The sequence below is a fragment of the Trichomycterus rosablanca genome, chromosome 17, assembly GCF_030014385.1.
Source record: "Trichomycterus rosablanca isolate fTriRos1 chromosome 17, fTriRos1.hap1, whole genome shotgun sequence".
NCBI lineage: Eukaryota > Metazoa > Chordata > Actinopteri > Siluriformes > Trichomycteridae > Trichomycterus > Trichomycterus rosablanca.
The window spans coordinates 6,964,902-6,988,486 of record NC_086004.1 but is presented as its reverse complement, the minus strand read 5'-3'; the positions used below and the strand labels follow the sequence as shown (position 1 = coordinate 6,988,486).

At 40.0% G+C, this 23,585-nt stretch overlaps 1 protein-coding gene and 1 long non-coding RNA gene across 4 annotated transcripts in view; one reads left to right on the top strand and one right to left on the bottom strand.

Annotated features, from left to right (window-relative positions):
- gli2b (GLI family zinc finger 2b) overlaps positions 1-23,585 on the top strand; it is a 70,408-nt gene that overhangs the window by 19,131 nt on the left and 27,692 nt on the right. The gene's annotated exons all lie outside the window — the stretch shown is intronic.
- The window catches only part of LOC134331708 (uncharacterized), a 55,172-nt gene continuing 49,867 nt past the window's right edge, over positions 18,281-23,585 (bottom strand). For all 3 annotated transcript variants that reach the window (XR_010015155.1, XR_010015156.1, XR_010015154.1), the window contains exons 2-3: positions 18,517-18,611; positions 18,281-18,425 (exon numbers count right to left, since the gene is read on the bottom strand). This is a non-coding gene — a long non-coding RNA (uncharacterized LOC134331708). The remainder of the gene's footprint in view (positions 18,426-18,516; positions 18,612-23,585) is intronic.

Below are 23,585 nucleotides of genomic sequence, written 5' to 3'. Positions count from 1 at the left end.
CAGTATTTCACAGTACATATTGGAGTTCATGTGTCCCTCAATGAAATGTAACTCCCTAACACCTGCTGCACTCATGCAGCCCCAGACCATGGCATTCCCACCACCATGCTTGACTGTAGGCATGACACACTTATCTTTGTACTTCTCACCTGATTGCCACCACACATGCTTGAGACCATCTGAACCAAACAAATTAATCTTGGTCTCATCAGACCATAGGACATGGTTCCAGTAATCCATGTCCTTTGTTGACATGTCTTCAGCAAACTGTTTGCGGGCTTTCTTGTGTAAAGACTTCAGAAGAGGCTTCCTTCTGGGGTGACAGCCATGCAGACCAATTTGATGTAGTGTGCGGCGTATGGTCTGAGCACTGACAGGCTGACCCCCCACCTTTTCAATCTCTGCAGCAATGCTGACAGCACTCCTGCACCTATCTTTCAAAGACAGCAGTTGGATGTGACGCTGAGCACGTGCACTCAGCTTCTTTGGACGACCAACGCGAGGTCTGTTCTGAGTGGACCCTGCTCTTTTAAAACGCTGGATGATCTTGGCCACTGTGCTGCAGCTCAGTTTCAGGGTGTTGGCAATCTTCTTGTAGCCTTGGCCATCTTCATGTAGCGCAACAATTCGTCTTTTAAGATCCTCAGAGAGTTCTTTGCCATGAGGTGCCATGTTGGAACTTTCAGTGACCAGTATGAGAGAGTGTGAGAGCTGTACTACTAAATTGAACACACCTGCTCCCTATGCATACCTGAGACCTAGTAACACTAACAAATCACATGACATTTTGGAGGGAAAATGACAAGCAGTGCTCAATTTGGACATTTAGGGGTGTAGTCTCTTAGGGGTGTACTCACTTTTGTTGCCGGTGGTTTAGACATTAATGGCTGTATTTTGAGTTATTTTGAGGGAAGAATAAATTTACACTGTTATATAAGCTGCACACAGACTACTTTTCATTGTGTCAAATTTTCATTTTGTCAGTGTTGTCCCATGAAAAGATATACTTAAATATCTGCAGAAATGTGAGGGGTGTACTCACTTTTGTGATACACTGTACATCATGGCCAAAGTGTGTGTCTCGTGCAGGAGAAGATTGATGGGCCGAGTGGCTGCGCCGTAGCTGTTTCTGCTGAGTTGGGTCGCGCTGTTTTCAGAGCTCAAGCTTAGCCACCCCGAACATGCCACATGAGGATAACGGTCACACACAGACAAAACGAAGACTTGAATGCACACACTTTGAGAGAGGAGTGTGTGACATGGAATGTGTGACAAAATGTTACAATGTGTAGTGTTAGCAAAGATTTGCAAATTACTAATTAGCTTGATGAAAATAGCAGTGACTTGTCCATAGAATACCAAATAAGAGTCAAAACAGTTTTGAACCTGCACCCAGATCTAGCTTACTTAGTATGGTGGATAGCTAAAAGTTACAAGTGCAGACTTTATCAATTTACATAAAATTGGCAAATTATTTTATGAAGAAAGAGTTGCCAAGAAAGAGGATTAGCCCTATGTAGAAATGATTTTTGGCATTAAAGTCTTAATTTAAATATATGTATATATTTCAATAAATCTATTATAGATGAATGGTGATTTATCTCAATAAGACAAACACATCAAATGTGTCCCAGCTCTCGCCTATTTTGTTGGAACCACTTGGTAAGTACTTTTTAAACAGAGAAATTTTTACATTTGCATGGTGCAGGTCCCAAAATCCAGATCTATATAACCAAGATCATTTATGTATATTGGGTACATTCTTACAAATGTGCAGTATTGAGAACATGGTAAGAAGAAGACAGTAAGACAATAGAACACCAGTTAGTCCTGGTTGTCAATGAATATACTTTCATATATACATATATAATGGGTTAGTTAATCTGCCTCTTGGTTCTCTTTTTTAAGTCAGAAAAGTCACTGAAGAGAAAGGAACAAGAAACTAAGAGCGAGAATCTGAGCGAGAGTATAAAGATGGATAGATGGTTGAGGGTTTACCTGTGTAAATAGGGTTTTAAGAGTGTCTGCTTAGCGATAAGGACAATTTCCTTTATCAACTGGATGAAGTTGCAGCAGCGACAGTGAATAATTGACGCAGGCAGCCACGGGCTGCCTGGGGAACGGCCCTGGGGTCATCGCCAAGACAGAGAAAAATGCAGGCAAAAAAAAGCCTGCCGTCCACCTCCTATTGCAAAAGCAGGCCCACTTATCTTCAAAAGAAGGGAATTTTTTTTTTTTTCTCCCCAGGCTTGCTCTAAATGAGGCTCCTTATAGAAAAGGTCTAGAGAGGTTCAGAACACAACTGTTTATTCAGTCAATATAGGTAGATTTCTGTGCCTGCAGGGTATCACTATTGGGGCTGTAATAAGAATAAAGTTTGTTATGAGAAATTTCACACATTCACACATTGTCTAGAGTACAGACTTATGTCATGAACAAACGTATCCCCATGAACTCTATAAACTTGGCAGCTTGTTTGCATTTCCTGTCGCATTATTCAGGTATAAATGCAAGCGCTTGTTTCATATAAGCTGGCCTCTTGATCATTAAAAAGATCCAGACAGAAAGAATCTAGCAGCCATGGAGGTGTAACCCACATGCAGGTTAAACAGTTAAGCATGTAGGGTCAGTCTGAATTTGTGTACCTCTTCACACATTACTGTTGACCAATGAATGGAGTACAGTGCTTGGTCACCATTCAGTTCTCAGGTTGAATGTCATTATCGAGAAGATCAGTAACATTGCAGATGTTCAGTCTGAAATCTGTGCACATGCAGTCACCCCTCTCAGCGATTTTTTTTAAAGGAAATGACTAATAGCTGCCATGTCCGGTTTTTTCTTGCTGCCCTGTATGAAACTTTATCCCAGACTGTATCCCAAGGTCTGTGCTGCCTCTGCGTGAGTCATATGGGCCGCCATATGCTGTGTAAATACAGACTGTGGACTTGTAAAAGCCTGTGCAATTATTTTCATTTTCCCTCACATGGGAACACTCTGCTCTGGAAGTTAATGGCTCTGCGAGCTAAGCTACATCTAAGGCAGCCCTTTGTAAACATTTAGCCTGATGGCTTTAGAAGAAGCCTCCTTCTCTTTAATCGGAACTTTGTCTACGGGCTAAAGAAAGGCAGAGATTAGATTTACAATTCTAAGTGAAAGCAGGACGCCTGCTCATTTTCTGCACTATTTATAGCTGGCTGTGTTGATTGCCTGATAAAATTCCAAGATACACTGCATTTTCCTTCTTCTTACCCTTCTGCAAAATGTGACATTACAGTTCTGAGGTTAAATGTCCTCTACATCTAAAAATCATAAAAAAGCTAGCAATAATAATTATTATTATTAATATTAATTACATGAAACAATTATTATTGTCTGGTCAGCTACAAAATTCAGTCAGTCTTTAAAGTGTGGATTTGGGAGCATTGGTGCAAAATCAAATAATAAAATCGAGATGCATATACATTGCATTTTTAATACCAACTGTGAACACTACTGTTTTAATATGTTGACACCCTGATAAACAAATACATGTTCTCCTGTCAGGGCATGCTGATGTCTATAGAGTTGACATGGTGGAATTTCTTATGATCGTGATTCTCTTGCAGCGTAGAGGAAGCATGGGAATCTCTCCACGCCTGTGCTGTAAGGAGGGGTGTGTGCTCCGAAAAAGCTTTTCTCATACACGCACAGGTATTTGTACAGAGGGGTAATTTACAGTTGGGAGCGCAGGACAGTTGGGATAAACAGACCCATGCTGAGTGCACTGTGCTCTTACTGGAAAGAGAGAGAGAATTGGGAAATTTGCAGTAATGCCCTGAAGCGCTTCATCTCTCGCTTTTCTCCAACACTTGTAAATCAGCAGGAATGTGACATGTTGTTTTTGGGCCGGGTTCTGGTTCGGGAATGGGGGGGTTATGTCTCCAGACATCGTCCAGAGCTTATTATTATATTAACTGAGCTCTTTGATGCTTGTTCCATTGCAACACGTAATATCAGATTATATTTAATTACAGAGTCGTGTGTGCTAGCACAGCTGTTCTGCAGCAGAGCTTCTCTTTGTATTGGAACCTTAACATCTGATTTCCATTACTGAGATTCTAAAAGTTTGGATTGCACTGTAATTGTGATGAGGCTTTTTATCTTCATTCCAAATTTGGCTTAAATTATTGTAACTTGTTAACTTAAAGATCATTATAAATATGGCATTGGTTTTGATATATATGTTATACACCAGGGGTTTAGATTTAACTTAACCTTATCAAAATAATCAAGATTCAACAGGTTTGTTCAAAACAGATTGTTTTTCATCTTGTATGGCAGCCTGGAAGTCCACTGCAATTTCAGACTCACTCTTATTGGGGATTACCCCATAGCTCATTTTCTCTCAGTTGTGGTGGAATTTTATTTAATCGCATTATTATTCTTTAGTAGCTGATAAGGCTGATGTGGAGGTGACAGGAACGTTTAAACCATTCTAAGATTTTTTGCAGGTCATACTTTAGATCATACAGCATCTCATTGGGTTTGGACTTGACTGCGGTGTTTGTGCTGATCTGTTAAATACAATGATTTAAATACAATGATTTTTAAATCCTTTCTTGACTGGATTGTGAATTAAAACTCTATGTGGTCTATAACATAGTAAAAGTACATTTGTTTGTTATTAAAGTAGGTATTCATAAAATATTCATCATCTTTTCCTTGCATATTTCATACATATTCATTTCCACTCTCAGCCTCAGTAATTTTCCGTTGTTTCTTTGGTTTACAGTGAAGGTTTGTATAGGCGAGCTGATCCCAAATCTTTAATTTAGACTTTGATAATGCTCAGTCAGACACCACAGCCAAAGAGCTAGCGAATTAAATAAATAAGAACAAACAGATCCAGATGAGGCTGATGCGTGGGACACGGGCAGTGTAAAATCTACAGGCCAAACAATGTCTCTGAGTGCAAAGACACATCTGTCTGTAATGTGGGTGGAAAACCCAATACATCCCATGTTTTCATAAATCTAAACACAAGCTCATTAAAATGGACATGCACAATACAGTGAATTTGGCCAGTGTCGTGGAGTTGATTTTAAATGTATTTTTAAATAACCATGTATTTTACCCTTATTTATTTTTTTTTTAGTTTAAAAAATGACAAAATCAAAAACTGAAATCACTTTTTCACAAATATATTTAGATCATTTATTTTACTTATACTTTGTGTAAGCCTTGTTTGGCAGCAATTACAGCTGCAGATCTTCTTGGAAACGTCTTGATACAAGATTTACCTGCCTGCATTTGGGCAGTTTATCTTATTTTTTAGGCAGGATCCTCTCAAGCTTAGTCAGATTAAATGCTGAGTGTCTGTGAACTGTCATCTTTATGTTTTCGGAATTTATTCAAAATCAAATCCACAACACAATAAAGTGTACAAAAGACAAGGGGTCTGCTTTATTTCTTTCAGTGTGGTTTTGATCTTTTTAACTTTAACATTTTTAAGGTTTATTTAAACTTGCAAATTGTTGATCAAAATAGTACTTGTCTTTCAATTTTATTAATTTACTCTTAAATTAAAAATTACTCTTAAAATTACTCTTAAAATTTATAAATGTATTTATTTTTATTTATTAAATAACCTGCAGTGTATTTTACATTTTACATTTTACAAGTATGTACAAACCTATCAGATTACATATTTATTGAAGAGAATCTCACAAAAATATGTTTTATTGCTCATTTGAAAGATGCACTTGCACATTTTTGTCATTATATTACAGACTTAAACCTTTGGATCCTGGAATGTGAGAGAGTTGTGCATATTTAGCATGTTTTATAGCTCTGTAAATCCCTCTGGCTTTTAAACCTAGCGTTTGATTTACATTCATGTTCCGGTTTAGACTATAACACTGTCATTTTCAACTTAGCTATTAATTAGAAAATCTGCGGTACACCAGCATCATGCTTGGTTTGGCTCTATGTGTTGCCTGTGGTCCAGGGCGTGTTGGATTTTGTGGGGCCTTGGGGTCATTTTTAGATCTTGCATTATAGTCTCTCCTTAAGGAAACCCAAAAAGGGAGGTGCGTGCTCCAGAACTATAACAGTACGAGAGGAAAACTGCAGATTTCCTGCCGATGTTTTGCTCGTGCAGAGCCGTGGCCTTGACAGTTTGTGGTTTCTGCATGTCAGGGCCTTGAGAGTGCCAGATAATAGAAACAAGCAGACTTAATGAACTGAACGGAACTGAGTATTCAGATCTGTGGTGAGGTTAGGCTTCTAATTATGGTAGTAAAAAGGTCAAAGTGGGTCAAATCCAAAACAAATTAAGTCTGGAATCATTTTTTGCATGATGTGTATTGGCAGTGTTTAATGGTTAAATTTTTACACTTACTGCAATTTTCCAGACTTAAAAATAATGAGTAGGATGATTATTTAAAACAAGTGGAGCTTGACAAATCTACAAGTTTGTTTAGAATCCGCTTACATTCGGGACAAGCTAAAGCAATACATTAAGGCACAGGAGATTGGCACGTCCTGGCACTATACCAACAACATGCCCATGTGTACCCACATTTATCTGCCACGTGGCAGAGAGCCACCGCTGAACTCTGCTTTGACATCTAAGTAGAAAAACAAACCTCTCTTCCTGGGTTAACAGGCAGGGTGCTTTTTAAAAACTTGGGTTTGTTTTGACTGGGTTGAGATGTGGGAGTCTTGAGTTTCTATTCTGAGGCAGGTTTTCCTTGGACACGCTGCAGACTTCTGCATTCAGTTACACTTGGAAAGTAACTACCACTGGAAATCTAAAACCAGGAAAAAAGTTTGACCTCGTAATATGACGTATTGTCTGTTTTGTGGTTCGAGTCCTGCTTAGAGCTTTAGAGAATCATTACAGAAATGCTGCGAGTGCCACTTAACCGGAATCAGATGAAGCGAGGAGCCAGAAGCCACAATTAGATTTCACTATAGAAATGCTGCAGTATAAATATTAACACACACCTAAGTATTAACACATACCTAAGTATTAACACATACCTAAGGGACGAATGTCATCGCCAGTTTGGGGTTTCAGTAATTTCTGTAATTGTTTTGATTTCTGTGACTGTGTTTTATGTTGTTGTCCTGCTGATGGGTTTAAGTTGTACTAAAATCCACTTTTTATAATGCACCAGTTTGGCAGCAAAACTGGCCAGAGCATTATACCACCACCATGCTTCACAGTATGCACAATGGTGTGAGTTCAAATGCCTCCGTTTTTTTTCTAAACCTACTTCGTGTCATTGTGGCCAAAAAAAGGTTAAATCTTTTTTTTTTTTCATCTGACCACAAAACTGTCCTTCAGAGGGTTTTTCTTTGTCTATGTGATCAGCAACAATCCTCAGTCAAGCGTAAAGTGCTGGTTTTGGAGCAGGGCTTCTTTGATGCACAACATCAAAATGAAATAATTAAATATTTAAATAATTAAATAAATAATTTTAAATTTTTTTTACCATAAATACTATCATTACTTCTAGATAAAAAAATAATAGGAAAGGTGATGAGGAAACAGGCCTCTGTCACAAAGAGTGTTACAGGAATCAAATTTTAAATTTATTTATATTCACCAAATACTATTAAGTTGAATACAGTGAATACATTAATATTCTTTTCTTTGTACGTTTGTCAGTTAAATAAAGGTTTAGTAGACATGCCTAAAACATTAAACACATTAAAAACATCCCAACTTTTCTGGAAATAAGATTTGTAGTTTTCTAAAGAAATAATGATGCTTTTGCTAAGACTATACAAACTAACAAAGTTGAAACACTTTCTATGCGGGAGGTTCTCTCTAAAGTTGGAATCTCATGAGCATTGACTGATTAGTTCTAACACAGATCTTGAAGGTGTTAAATAAAAGTGAGAGGAGGAAAAAGCCTGGCACTGTGTACCGTGGGCTGGCATGTTTAGATCTGGGAGGAGACCCCAGGTCCTCAAAATTCATTTTATCCTCCTCCTTCAAGTTCTCCATCTTGATGACATGTGATTTCAGCCGCGCTACCCACCAGCGTCCCCGGCGAATCAGGCACCGCTGTGAGGAAAATGCAAAACCAGTGTAGCAATTTATCTTCACACATTTATCTAAAGCCATGAAAGGAAAAAGTCATGACTGGGATATTTGATAACATGCTAATTTAAGCCCTTCCTTCGCAATTGTGTGGACATTTGTTATTTGTTCTGGAAGAGGAGCCCAGTGAGCTTTCGGTGTTGTCTGTGGTCCTTTGAGATTTGTAAAGCTTTCCACCCACCTCTTCCAGCTCTCTTATTAGAGCTGCTTGACCACATGATTAAATATACACTAGTGTAAGAAAAGGCATGAGCCTCTGTAATCCTATACTTCTATAATTCATTTTTATGTTTTACCACCACTTTGTCCTGGTCAGGGGTATGGTGGGTCCAGTTTCCCAGAATCACAGGGAGAAATGCAGTAACCCATTCCAGACAGAGTGCCAATCAATTACGGAGCCTCAGCCTCAGCCCGACTGGCCGATTGCACCGCTGGGCAATCAAACCCTGGATCCCAGCAGTAGTGGGTACTACACTTGTGTATGAGATTTTGAAATGTTGTCAAGAATGCACTGGTCACTTTTGATTGTTCGTACTATTTTAAATAATGTTTCACATTACATTACAGAGATGCCACCATGAGATCCAAACTCCACCCTCTCTTTGATGCTTACAAATAAAAACATGACATACTCTCTTGCTAAATAACCAAGACTCAATCTGATCCTGTTGGTTACCTTTCAGCCACCAGAGCCAAATTTCAAGCCTGCGCACTAATAAATAAAGTCTCTCAAACACTTTAACTGGTCCAAATCAACTGCAGAGAAACTTGTTGATGGCAAATTTTCCTCATTAGAGCTGCAAAACTAATGACTCCCTATTAGTGCTGTTATTGGTCATGGAGGGTGTGAGAGTGTCATCAGAGCCAGACACAAAGAAGACAAGGATAACAATAGAAACTAAGGGGCAAAGTAATTCATGCTTAAGTGTTGCATCACAAACGCAAATGTTCTGCTTTATTCTTTAAAAGTCTTTAGCTTATTAAAAATAGAACATTTAAATGAACTGGGAATTCAAATAGGGTAGCACCCAGCAAAAAGGAGGGTGTGGGTTCTATCTTTGACTCCTGTCACTGTGAGGAGTTTGACATGGTCTCCTTGTGTCTGAGGGATTTGCTTTCACCCCTAACAACATGTAGAAGGTGAATTGGCTAGGAGTATTGGCTGATTTTTTATTTTATTTTATAAAGCAACTAACTGACCATAATATAAATATTGACTGATGATTCATCACCATCACCCAAGAAATGATTGGTGTCTGGATGATTATATAATAATAGTAATCAGAATAGTCCGGGGGGTTCATTCCAGTAGCGTCACTGCTAGAACATCTCCATTCGTCGCTATCATCTCTCTGATGTGACGATGGCTGAATGGATTTCTTTGAGCAAATCTTTACCCACTTGTCTAACAAAGAAGGCCGGCTTGTGAATGAAGCTCTTTGTGTGGGAGCGTGACGGTTCCCCCCAAACTGAACCCTCCTGCAATGTGCTGCCTTCGAGAGCCACTCAGAAGCAAGGGAAGTCAAAATACCCAGCGGCACTTGAGTGAGGTGCCAGGACTTCCTGTGGCACGAGCCGTAGAGCTGAAGAGTGTGATGTCACAGCAAAGGAGAGAGAGGGGGTGAGGGGATGAGGATGAGGGGATGTGTCAACATTGCACAAGTTTGTTGTACTTGTGTTGAGTGTCTTCTGCTTTAGATGATGTGGCCATTTTTAAGAACAATAAGAAAAAAGACCTGGATTTTGTTTGGTGTTAAATACAGAAGCGCAAATGCAAGAGGACTGCTGGTCATGAGGAGGTATTGGCACTAATCTGCGTCTGGGGAATTTGGGGAGTCTTTCAGATGCACAAAAGGAATGTATGCATTCAAAAGGAAGGAGTTCTGCTCCTGCTGTCAAAAGTCTTGGGAAGCTTTTGTTAATAAAAGTTCACAATTAAAGTGATCTGCTGTTTTCTCTATCTTTTCTTGCTCTGTTTATAGTTTTATTTGTCCTTAATGCAGTTTCCACAATTCTCCAGTATTTCTTATCGTCTTTATCTTTGCATCATGAAAAATTCAGCCCTGTGATGCAGACATTTCATGCAAATATTTTGCGTGTGTCCCAAATTGGCAATTGTTTCAACCACACTCTTCCTTTGTGAATGAGGTTGCTTGGTACATCAAGACCTAAATATTCAGACCTTATATTGTGGGACTTATATGGATACCTGTAGTTATGTAGAAACATTTAATTGCATGTACAGAGTGGAAGCTGAAGTGGAATCTATCCATCCATCCTTCCATCTACAGTGGGGCCAAAAAGTATTTAGTCAGCCACTGATTGTGCAAGTTCTCCTACTTAGAAAGATGAGAGAGGTCTGTAATTTTCATCATAGATACAATCACATTGATACAAATCACATTGTAGGATTTTTAAAGAATTTATTTGTCAATTATGGTGGAAAATAAGTATTTGGTCAATAACAAAAGTTCAACTCAATACTTTGTAACATAACCTTTGTTGGCAATGACAGAGGTCAAACGTTTCCTGTAAGTCTTCACCAGGTTTGCACACACTGTAGCTGGTATTTTGGCCCATTCCTCCATGCAGATTTCCTCTAGAGCAGTGATGTTTTGGGGCTGTCGCTGGGCAACACGGACTTTCAACTCCTTCCACAAATTTTCTATGGGGTTGAGGTCTCGAGGCTGGCTAGGCCACTCCAGGACCTTGAAATGCTTTTTACGGAGCCACTCCTTCGTTGCCCGAGCGGTGTGTTTGGGATCATTGTCATGCTGGAAGACCCAGCCACGTTCCATCTTCAATGCTCTCACTGATGGAAGGAGGTTTTGGCTTAAAATCTCACGATACATGGCCCCGTTCATTCTTCCCTTAACACGGATCAGTCGTCCTGTCCCCTTTGCAGAAAAACAGCCCCAAAGCATGATGTTTCCACCCCCATGCTTCACAGTAGGTATGGTGTTCTTGGGATGCAACTCAGCATTCTTCTTCCTCCAAACAGATCATCCATATGCTCTCTGGCAAACTTCAGACGGGCCTGGACATGTACTGGCTTAAGCAGGGGGACACGCCTGGCACTGCAGGATTTGAGTCCCTCTCGGCGTAGTGTGTTACTGATGGTAGCCTTTGTTACTTTGGTCCCAGCTCTCATTCATCAGGTTCCTCCGTGTAGTTCTGGGATTTTTGCTCACCGTTCTCATGATCATTTTGACCCCACGGGATGAGATCTTGCGTGGGGCCCCAGATCAAGGGAGATTATCAATGGTCTTGTATGTCTTCCATTTTCTTACAATTGCTCCCACAGTTGATTTATTCACACCAACCTGCTTGCCTATTGTAGATTCACTCTTCCCAGCCTGGTGCAGGTCTACAATTTTCTTCCTGGTGTCCTTCGACAGCTCTTTGGTCTTGGCCATGGTTGAGTTTGGAGTCTGACTGTTTGAGGCTGTGGACAGGTGTCTTTTATACAGATAACGAGGTCAAACAAGTGCCATTAATACAGGTAACGAGTGGAGGACAGAAGAGCTTCTTAAAGAAGAATTTACAGGTCTGTGAGAGCCAGAAATCTTGTTTGTTTGTGGGTGACCAAATACTTATTTTCCACCATAACTTACAAATAAATTCTTTAAAAATCCTACAATGTGATTTCCTGGATTTTTTTTCTCATTTTGTCTCTCATAGTTGAAGTGTACCTATGATGAAAATTACAGACCTCTCTCATCTTTCTAAGTAGGAGAACTTGCACAATCAGTGGCTGACTAAATACTTTTTGGCCCCACTGTATCTATCTATCTTTTATGGTAACACCTGCGCTTGAATTTCTTTCTAAATAGATCCTGCAAAGAAAACATGTTTAACAACATGGTGAAATATTACATCTACAAACTATTCGTGAAGCTTTTTGTTTATGGACACGCTCATTCTAATCACTCCAGTTTGCAGTACGTTTGGCATAGAGCCTCTCCAAACCTGAGATCGGTGAAACATGAAGCAATAACACAATTACAACTCCACTTCATTTTGAACGTGTAAGGCACAGTCAGGTTTGGACGTAACTCTCATAAATCCCAGAAATAACAGCGCTCTGAGCAGATAAGCAAACACCTACTATTTGTTAGTAAAGTGCTAACAGACGCAGAGCGTGGGATTTAAACACACAGTGCAATGATCAGTCTACCGGCAATCTAATTAGTCTCTTTAAAACAAGAGTAAAACTCCATCACTGCTGACAGCACGGCTTGTTCTCTTATTGACTGCATTACAAAGTTCTTTACCCAACTCGGAGAACTGAGTAGAGCCCCCACATTCTCAATCAGAGAGTAACTATAGACCCCTACACTCACCCCCCTAGTACCACGTAGGAATTCCTGTTCAGGGGTAGAAAAGGGGGAAAGTTCATCTTCAGGCTTATGTAGCCAAGCCGTGAGCAGCCTCCAGTTTTAATTTTAAAATCAAGCGTCTTTCTTTCATTCTAACATAAAACAATGACATCATTCACTCGAACCCTGATATACAACTTTTCATAACAATTAAAATGAAATACGCAGTTTATTTATTTTTATTCATCTATATATGCTATTTCTTAACCCATATATTCTCTATCCACCCACATATCCCAACAATGCTGCTGCACCTGCTGCTAGTACAACACACACTATTGTCAACACACGTCATTACCATGTTACCTGGACCTGCCATCTCTCACAATCCTTAATCACAGCCGATATTTTAATCTGATCTCAGATTACACTCAAGTTCTGCCAGGTTAGTCGGCAGACCATTCGTTTTAATCCAGTACAGAACTGAGACTAATTGTGGTGGCTGCAGGCTACAGCTTGGGGGACAGCGGATGGGAGCGAAAAAAGCTAATTACGCCTAACCAGGCCATGCTGCTGAAACAGGGTCAGCTTGCCAGTAGTCTAAGCCCCCTCATTAACCCGTACTTTCTGCCTTACAGCGATAGTGCCTGTCACCAGGCCTGTTCATTATTCAATTAAGTCGCTTCAATTAATGCGACCGCATGAAAGGTTGAGTCATGGCGCTTGTATTAGCAGGCAAATTAAATAGTAAGGTACCTTACAATACTCCTGACAGACAGGTTAAGCCTCAGGAGAAACCAGGGTCTAATTATCTATTAGCGGGTGTTGATTTTCACACCTAGGTTTAAATCAAATTTGAGGATTATTAATTTGTCACTTGGCATTGGCAGTTCTAACTCTATTGTTAGCCAAGATCTGATGTCTTTATACGAGGGTTCTTCAAAAAGCGTCCACTCTTTTTTAACTCCATTTATTAAGAATGTTAAAAAAAAAATCCTCCCGCGCTCATCATTTCCAACGAAAATATAAAAGTGCGGAAACTTTTTGAAGATCCCTTATACATCTGTTTGATTTTCATGGCTTTACCAGTTGGAAGAAAGAAGCATGAGTTTTATCCAAAGTGACTTCTGGAAGTTCTTCAAAATGTACTTGGAACTTTTATAGCTATGGCATTGCAGATCAGTCTGATTTAAAGATAACAATCAGCCAATCCAAGCTACTGCAGCTATTAGAGCAGTCAGTGCCGCTCCAGAAACCCTAGTTCAAGCTTCACTGCTGGTTACTTTCGGTGTAGACTTGGCATATTCTCTGTTTATGTCTGGGTTTCCTTTACATCCTTAGTTTTCCTTCCAGCTCTTTAAAAAGAACCTGTAGAAGTGGATGTGGAATGCCCTACAATGGACCAGTGTCTGTCCTTTAATTATTGTCAGCACTGTTATTGACTGTACAGGTTTGTCAGTACGGTCGTCATGCATGTGTTGTTCGTAATCGGAACACAGTAAGTACACAGGGATTAGATCAGAGGGAAATAAAGATGCAGGAGAGGAGAAATTCGACAGCAGAACGTTATGAGTTACAGAAAGAGACGTAAGTTGTAAGTACCTCTCAAACAAGACGTTTCATGACAAATTTCAAGGCCTCAAGCACTGCATCTACAGAGGGGCCTCCCGAATTCCCCCCCACCCCCCTGGGAAGACAGAGAGAGCCAAGTGCGCGGGAGGAGGCTGCGCCCTCCGGCTGTTTCTCATTTTGCGTTTACGAGCGTGTCCCTGGCTGAGGCCGCGGCTCGTCGAGGCAGCTGGAAAAGCAAAAGCTCACAGCCACGTGCTCAACACACTGCCTAACGTTTTCTGTTCTCTCGGTGTTTTGGGGTAACATGCGATTCGAACTTGTTCACAAATGAATACAATATTGAGTCTTTAAAACAGGGAATCTGGGTGGACAGAATAAGTGAAGGGTTAATGAGAGAGACAGGAGTTAACTCGTTTTGGATAGAGCTGTTTATAAACATGGCTGGAAACCATAGGGAGATCTGTTTAGGCTCACTGAGAGCTGAAACACTTCAGCAAACACCTCAAGAGTTTAAGCAAACACAGGCGGCACGCCAGCGCAGCTGTATCAGTGCCATCAGAAAGTCTGCTTTCGTTTAGAGGAAAAGAATCGACACATTTCCAGCCCGGTGACTGATTATTATCTGGAATTATGTTAGATGATCTGATTTACTGATTGTGCTCCATGTACACAGTATCAGATTTCAGCAGTCACCAGATGATTCAGGTGATCGTCTAATAGATGTTGAGTAAAATATTGTTGTAGAATTGAATATTCAGCCCATCAAACTTTTGTTATGTGGAATCCATTTAATATATGCTTATGGACCTTCGATTGGTGCAACGTAAAGGCATTTGGTCACAAATTTGCGCCATAATGACACTACAGACATCTGTACGTTGAGGGTTCTATATTACTGAAATATGTAGGAGAAAGCATGTCTTCCAAAATAATCAGTGACATTCGCCAGTCTTTTGTATTATATTCAGATCTGGTGACTGAAAAGGTCATTAAAGTACACTGATCTCATTGTTGGTGGCTCGGTGAGTAGCACTGTCGCCTCACAGCAAGAAGGTCCTGGGTTTGATTCCTATTATGTGGAGTGGTCCAGGTCCTTTTTGTGTAGTTTGCATGTTCTCCCAGTGTTTGTGTGGGTTTCCTCCAACAGTCCGAAGATATGCAGTCAGATTAATTGGAGATATTATAATCCCCCTAGGTAAAAGTGTATGTGTGTTTGTACTGTGATGGACTAGTGGCCTGTCCAGGGTATTCACTGCCTTTCACCCAGTGAATCAGACCCACTGCGACACTTACTAAGATAAAACAGTGGTAAAAATACAATGAATGAATGAATGAATTATTTAATTGCCATATTAATGGAAGCACCTTTTGCATATTAGGGCCAGTCAGCACAGGCTACACCTGATTTAGGGTTGCCAATGGAGTTGTGTCCACCTACCTGTTCACTTACTTACTGATTCACTTCTACTGGTATGTTTGCAGTAGAACTTTTAGAAAATCCATTTAGACATGGGCAGAACATGCACAGACAAGGGTAAAACATCAACAAAGACAGATCCTCAGGACCTTGGATTGTAGAAAACAAACACTATTTAGGATTATAATCATTTTAAAAGCTGCAGTGTGTCATTTTGTCAGAAATGTAAAGACCTCTGTGGTAAGAATTGTTGCTGTTGCTTGCTAAAAATCAATTTTGTAATGTTGTTGTGCACCGTAAACTATTTGTCTCATTTGAGTAAATCTGATGGCAAATTCCCTCCATACTTTGATCCTTGGTATTCAACAGTGTGCTAACTTTAACAAAAACAACAAGCATCTTTTCATCAGCCCTAGTGCCTGTCTCTTATTTGTAGAGATTTTGTACTCAAGTAGCTCTTCGGTGTGATGTGACCCAGGCAGATCTGGACATCATCCTGAGATCTTGTTCCTCTGAACCCTTGTTATTTCCAAACCTTTATTAAGACCCGTGGTGGCTACAGCAAGTGTCTGAGGGTGTGACGGACGATACCTTGTGGCTATTTTTACCCATAGAGCTATTTTTCGCCAGATGTAAAAAATAGTGGCATCCTACTCAGCACCATTATGCTTTCCCCCTTAAACAATAAGACACACTGTGCCAGCTTTAGCTCCCTGTACACCTCTATTCTAACCCATACAGACTGAGAGAGTGCACACAATGGATGGTGTTATTTTAAGGTGTGACATATTTTTCCCCTCCCCCTGTTTTTTTAAACGAGTCTGCCTGAGGAATAATCCTGCACCTTTGGGGCGGCGGTAATCCCCATCACCCCCTAGCGAGAGTTCCGCCGGGCTAATATGAATGTAAGCGGGGGAGCACGGTGACAGCCCCTGCAGAACACACCAATTTAAAGTATTGTTTCTTAATGATCACTTTGGTTCATTCGCCACCAGCATTCTGCCTCTATCTCTCTCGTCCACTCTCTCTCTGACAGCAGCGTGTTTATTAAAGACTCCAGTCTTAATGATAATAAACTTTTGCCTAAAGGTAATTACTTAATCTGGACAAACCTGTGTGTTAAGCAGAGCTATTAAGAGCAGCGGTGATAAATCAGCATGATAGAGGAGGCTGCGTGATTACCCTACGGTGTAATCAGTCTTAGCCAACCTGGCCATCTTAAGTACCTAAATTACGCAAACAGCATGCTAACAACACAACGCTGATGGAGGAGGCCTCTCCCTTCTGATCTCCAGCACCATGATGCATGGACCTTATTAGTGTTTAGCCCAGATGTAGCTGAAGGACGCTGATAAGTGTCACCTCGCTTTGCCCTCTTGCCCCTGCAGCTGCAGAGCTTTGGTCAGTCTTCCTGCGTTTACTGGAGACAACTCCACTTTAGGTTTTAACTTTATAACCCCATTTGGTCTAAAACCCAAGACATCAACAGGTTACCTTTACCAGAAATGCTCTGGTGTTTGGTCACATCTGCAGCAAATCTATCAGGTTGGTGTGAAAAACGCTGTATTTGTCAGGACAGACACTGCGGTAAAACATGCTGCTGCACCCACCACTGCTAAGATCTCGAGCTCTTGAGTTCAAATCCTGGCTCTATCAGCCAGCCGGGTGCCTACACAGACATAATTGGCCATGTTGGAAGGGGTGTGCAGGCTGAAGGGATTTCTCATTAATGCTGCAATTTCAGCCTCTGCTGGCTGTTTAATGCCGCCTGCACAGAGACGGGGGATAATGCAGATCAGTGCGTGACTCTCCATACGTGATACTGATCCCTGTGTGAACCTGACTTGTGCAGGTAAACAGAAGCAGTCAGCTACTGCACACACGTCTAAGAGGGCGTGTATTAGACACATCCCTCCTTGGTCAGGGTAGAGGTCTGAAGCAGTAAAGGAGGGATACAAATGGGTAACTGGATATGACTAGATTGAGAGAAAAAGGGAAAATGCATAAAAAGCATTTAAAAAATAATAATGTTATTTTTTAAATTTACAGGTAATATGAACAATAGATTCTGTTAAAAATGCTGATATAAATTTTATAAAAAGTGCCTTGACAGTGATGAGAAAAAAGCCTGTTGCATTCCAGAGCCAGCTGTGTAACAGTCTGCAAGCCGAGCGTCTTAAACTGCCCCGAGTTACCTTGGCATTTGACGTCCCAGTGTGCTTTGCATGGGGGACTTGAGGTCTGGTGGTGTGTAATGGTTGGCATGATGCTATGTATGCAGTTAAGCCTCTGGCCAGCTTGTTCCAGAGGAATTTCCTGTCTAATTTCCCCTCCTGCTTCTCTGGATGAAGACAGAAAGGCTTTTAATTACGCTACAAGGACCGGCCTGCTCGCGGAATCATTACTGTTATTGAGCACTTCCTATAAGGTGGAAACACGCGGCTTTCAGATCCGAGGATTAGATCCACACAAAGGCAGGAACGGAGCTTTTGTTTGCTTTTACTTTTGTAAGTGTGTTCCGAGCAGAACAAACATCTTAGTCGTAAGAGCTTCTTATTTTAGAGAGTGATTATATAGAAGTTGGGTTGTATCTGCAGGCTGGTTAAACAGGTTCAGAACATGTTTGATGAGAGTGGTTTTTGAAAAGAGTGTGACTTTATAACAATTACTGAAAATACACAGATGTCAACATCAGATTTTTGTAAAAAGAGCATTTGGGTTTCAGGAGTTGTATTATCCGAAAATTAGTCACAGAATTAAGGTGGAACCACATAATTAGGTGTCTTGCTGCATAATTCAGCTGTTTTGTTACACACAACATGTCATTCCATGCTAAGGTTTACATGTTCTTTAAAATAATTAAGTCAAAACTGTGTTGGAGCCTGAACATTTTAAACAGACCGTCCTTTATTTACCCAAGGCAGTATTGGACTACTTGAGTTGTTACAGATTCTGAGGTTTAGAAGCGACTGTTTTCTTTTTCCAGTGTCTGAATTGTGGTTTTTTTTTTCCACTTCAAGGTGTCCTATTGAATTAAGATAATATTTTATACACATCTCAGCCAGTAAATATTTATAATATATTACTATACTGTTTATATATAATACATTACTTACTATTCAGCAATGTAGATTTATTCCAGCGGTCTGATCTTAAGTCCCAGTGCTTTGAAATCTTGGCTTTGTTTTTACTCTGCTCTGCCCGTGGAGTCCTGCAGACACACATTTAACAGTGTCTATAAATTAGACAGAAAAGATTTCCAATGTTTTTGCTGATCAACTTCATTGTAGTTTGTAAATAAAAAGACATTTAGAATTTAATGCATCAACACACTCCAAAAAAGTTGGGACAAAGGCCGAATACAAGTGAAAAGCAGATTGAATTTTGAAGGTACACTGTTGTGAAATATTTCTCAATAAGCAGATGAATTGGTAACAGGTGAGGGAATCATGATTGGGTATAAAAGGATCCACCAAAGGCTCAGCAATAATGGTTTGTGGCTCACCAACAGTTCGAAAAGAACATTTATCAATGTAAGATTGCAAATTAGGTGTTTTACCATCTACCTTACATAATATTGTGAAAAGATTCAGCAAATCTAAAGAAATCTCAATTTGTGTAGGGCAAGAATGGAAACTACTACTGACTGTTCAGGGCATTCCTGCCCTGAACCCAGTGTTTACCATTGAAACTGGACCCACAGCAACTCTGACCATGACAAAGCAGTTGATGAAAATTTGAAATGAAAAAAATTAGGGTCTGAACATTGATGTATTTTCCACCACCCTTCTGTACTTGATCTTGTATTTAAAAGTAAGAACAAACAGAAAGGTTTTAGTGCTTCATCTAAAAACCTAAATCTCAGCACTGCTGCACTGTGACTGTGAGAAACTGACTCACTTCCTGACCAGCGTCCACCCCAGATGCTAAAACAAATGTTATCACTGAAAGACTAATAAATGCGAGGGCCGGAGCGGGTCCCCCGGGGGACGCAGCTCACTGAAGCAGGTAAACGTCGCTCTTGAACTCTCCAGAGCGCTCGCCTTTTGTTCTTCTGGAACAATAGAGCTGTCCATTTGATAGACTAACTCGGCTTGGTGGATCCTGAGACAGGCGCAGGGCCTTGTTATGCATGCTGGAGACCCGAACCTCCTTAAGGGGGCAGAAGATCTGAGCTGGATGTCCCCTAGAGTTCCGAACAACAGGGGTGACATGGAGAATTTGTCTTGTGGAAATAATAGTGCTAATGTGGATAATTGAGGCGGTGCTCTGATGAATGGTGCTGGTGTAGAAATATGTGAAGCTTAATGATGCTGTGTTTGAGAGGGGGGTAATGTGCTTTGATAGCACCTTTTAGGATTTGGACATGAAAATATGAATATGTTTGCAGCGTAAGAAATAATTGACTGGTTTAGTCTTTGTTGTGTTTGAAGACAGACGTTTAGGTATCCTGGCACAAATGCACAGGTTTTTATCCAGAATGCGTCTGTACTTTGCACCCTCTAACTTCAATCAAAGTTGAGCTAATTGTCCCTGCAGCTGCACCTTTTTATTTGGAATAGGGTAACCTGGTTTTAAATTCATGCTAAAAGGGTCCACTGTAGTCTCACTAGACAACGTTTTTTTTGTATTATACAAGATACATGTACAACTGGTCTCCCTTCAGAGAAGACTTAGTGCTAATAAGAACTAGTCAGTGAAGATCCAGGGTGGTGGTCCCAAACTTTTGTGTTTTGCTGACCCAGTTTTCTTTTCTTGTCATCTTGGAATTTCCTTGATCCCAACACCCCCTTCCCCCATCCCTTTCCAGTAACTCACCCCAGCATTAGTTAAGGGGCATTAACCAGATCCGGGAGCTGAATAAAGGTGTTCTGTATGCCCCCCCTCCCTTCACACAGTGCTATTATACTGCTTATAGAGAATCACAAATATCCCTCTTCCCTTTTCATCAGACAGAGGGGCTGGCAAGGCCTGTGCTCACTCACACAATCCCATCATTCCATGGTGCAGCGTGGCTTTTCAGTTTGTGAGGTTTAATAGGAAGCTTTTTTGCTAAAAGGTCAGATCTGAACGCTGCCGTGTGAACCTCTGGAGCGCTGCCACCTCTCCGGGAACCTTCACCTTGTGTTTTCACCAGCTGTGCACCATTATTCTGGTGCTCTGCACTTTGTGAATGTCAGGTGCGTTTTATGGTGTTTTGCATCAATTAAACTCAACCTGGGGCATTTTCCATGACAAATGCTGTATAAAATCGAGCACCGTCCTCGCCATTCCAGTCAGAAAACTGTGTTTTATAAACATGTGTTGGATATTTATGGCAATGCTAATTATATATGTGTATAAAACTTGGACAGATTCCCGCCTGTTATAAAATTTACAAATCCAGCATTGGAGTTGGACAGATTGAAGATATGATGCTGATATATGGAGTATTTGAGGCATTGTCTAATGTCAGTTCTTTCATTTCTTTTAAAATTCAAGTAACAATCTTTAAACATTTAGTATTTCATAAATACATAAATATAATTTAATACATAAATATAATTTAAACATTGTAAATTCTTAAACTAAGAGCTAAGTGTCCTCTATTACAGCTCAGCTATTAACAGCTACCACTTTAGACCTTACAAATGCTTTGTCTGAAACACTTAAATCCAGCTACTGTAGGAAAAAGAGTTTAAGCATTGTCACTGAAAGCTTGAAAAGCAGCACAGAAAAGTATTCTTTACACAAAAGTTTACAGATGTTCATGATTATCTAGTGTAGCTTTGATCAGTAGGGAAACCAGGAGTACCAATTCTGCCACCCAGAAAGCAGAACTAGCTTTGCCCACTAATAGCTTTGGGATCAAACGTTTGAGTACCTAATAGTACCTATGCTTTGCATTTGCATCAATATGAAGTCCTATTGTGTTCAGTTGCAGCTTAATATGTTAAATATATATGCTTAATATACTGTATATCAGTATGCATTACTTTAGATATATATATGTGTGTGCGCACTATTTTTCTGTGAGGACCAAGTGCAACACATAATCCTATATTCCTTTTTTTGTGATGTCACAATATGGACATTGGAGCTCTGAGTGTCGGCCGATGTCTAATACCCTTCCAGAGGACTGAAGTCTGTAACAGCGGCAAAGAAAAGGCAACTTACTTTACTAGAACCTGTTGATTTTATTTCTAAACGTTGTGATAATGTTTAAGCTAAAAACCTGCTCGGCTGTTCTAAGGCTAAGTGAGTGGAGGCGTAATGGTATTGTTTTTATGAAATGAAGTGAGAAGAAAAGCAAAGGCTTACAGAACAGAGACTCTAATTAGGAACAAAACTCTGTAAAAGAATTTAAGACTCCCCAAAAACCGCAGTGAAAAACAAACTGGGTAACAAGAAAGATCAACTGTGGTATCTCGTTATCACAGGGGCTAATGAAGGCCGCTTGGATTTAATGGGCCATCCTGGAGCGAGCCAGGGGCGCATTTATTACAGGAAAGCGTTAATTTTGATCCGCTTTCATTCCAAATAAAAATTCCACACAAAAGACGCCATAACGAAAAAAATGCCGTACTAATATAAACAGGTCTGACTGTAAATGCTGCGTCACGTGCAGCAGCTTCAGCTAGTAAAATGTTGCCAAGCAGCACACAAACGTCTTATTAATGAGGCTGGATTTCATTTCAAAGCTTTTCTTTCTTTTTTTTTTTTTTTTTTTTTTACCAGGTTTCCATGATTCCTACAGGAGGTAGAAATCAGGGGTATGGCCCACCCCCCTAATATCTAAACTAGCCTTATGTATCTAATTATTACTGCAATTCGCTTTAAATACATTTTTGCATAGAAACTTCTTATATTTGATTTTATATTGGAAATAACGTTGCCAAAATATTCAGGCTATCAGCGTCACAAAGCATCAGAAAAATCCTAAGATACAAGTCTGTATTTTTGCTAGACCAACCATGATCTCAAAATTAAATATGTCTGGGGAAGTTCTTTGCAAAAGTTGGCTTTAAACTGCACTGAAATGGGGCCGGTCTTTGCCTACAGACTTTTCAAAACCTGTATTTAAAACCTGAGGAGTTTAATCAGTGGCACAAAAGAACGCCAGTATTCAGTGTACAAAATGTTTCAAGTAAATTAAATATTTTTGAAATAAACCTATCATTTGACTTAGTTCTACAAAGCTATTTTAAAGTGCGCGAATAGTACGTTTTCTTGTAGCGTTACCTTCAGGAGGATTGGATTAGCATATATTATTTTCAATTATTATTATTTTATAATTAAGTTTGATTCCACCCTTCAAATCTGAGAGAAAGTCTTGTCCTGCAAGGTTGTGCAAGATTACAACGACTAAAATTTGGCAAATCTAGGTGCAGGCATTGGTTATATTAACAATGGCAGCACCTACTGCACTTTGGTTTAAACTCTTAATTTTTGCCCTACCTTTTTGGCCAACACGTATTACCTGCCAAAAAAGCAGAAACAAGATATCACATATCATGTGAGGCATTATATTTTATTATAATGACATGACATGAATACTGTACTGATTTGGATAAAGGTGAAACCATCAAATGCATCAGCAAGTTTATAGTTAAAACGCGTAACCTTTCTTTATCATCTGTTAACACAGCAGATAAGTAGTCATGTGACATTAGTGAGTAGGTTATAGTAATCACAATGTTTAATTTTTACATTAAATAGTGCAGGACAGTCCTTAGTAACAAAAAGTAACACTTGATGTTACCATTAACCTCAATTTCAGTTTTGCTTGCTGTTTTACTGGTAGTACATTTTCCCAGTCCAATGTCCCGACTCCTTCCTACGCCTTTATTCCTACATTTTACAGAAAACAACTCAAGTTCAAATGCACCCTTTTTTCCCAGCATTGGGGTTTGTTCATGTTTTGGGGCTATTATGTGTATTTCTGTGTATTTTTGTATGAAAAAGGTTGGGTAGAACGTACATGGCTGAGCCAGGCCGGAGGAAGCCTTTTCTCCCTGCTGTCAGCTACGGTTTGCGTCGAGGCCGCGCTTCTCCTTGATAGCATCCATCATCTGCGCTAGTTCAAAGTGTGTCTGGCTGCAGTTCTTTGTCGAAAGCCCAGTTGGATGTCTTTTATGTCTAAGATGTAGAATTTCTTAGGATGACTTTGATTATTTATTTATTGCACTTCTCTTGTGTGATAGTG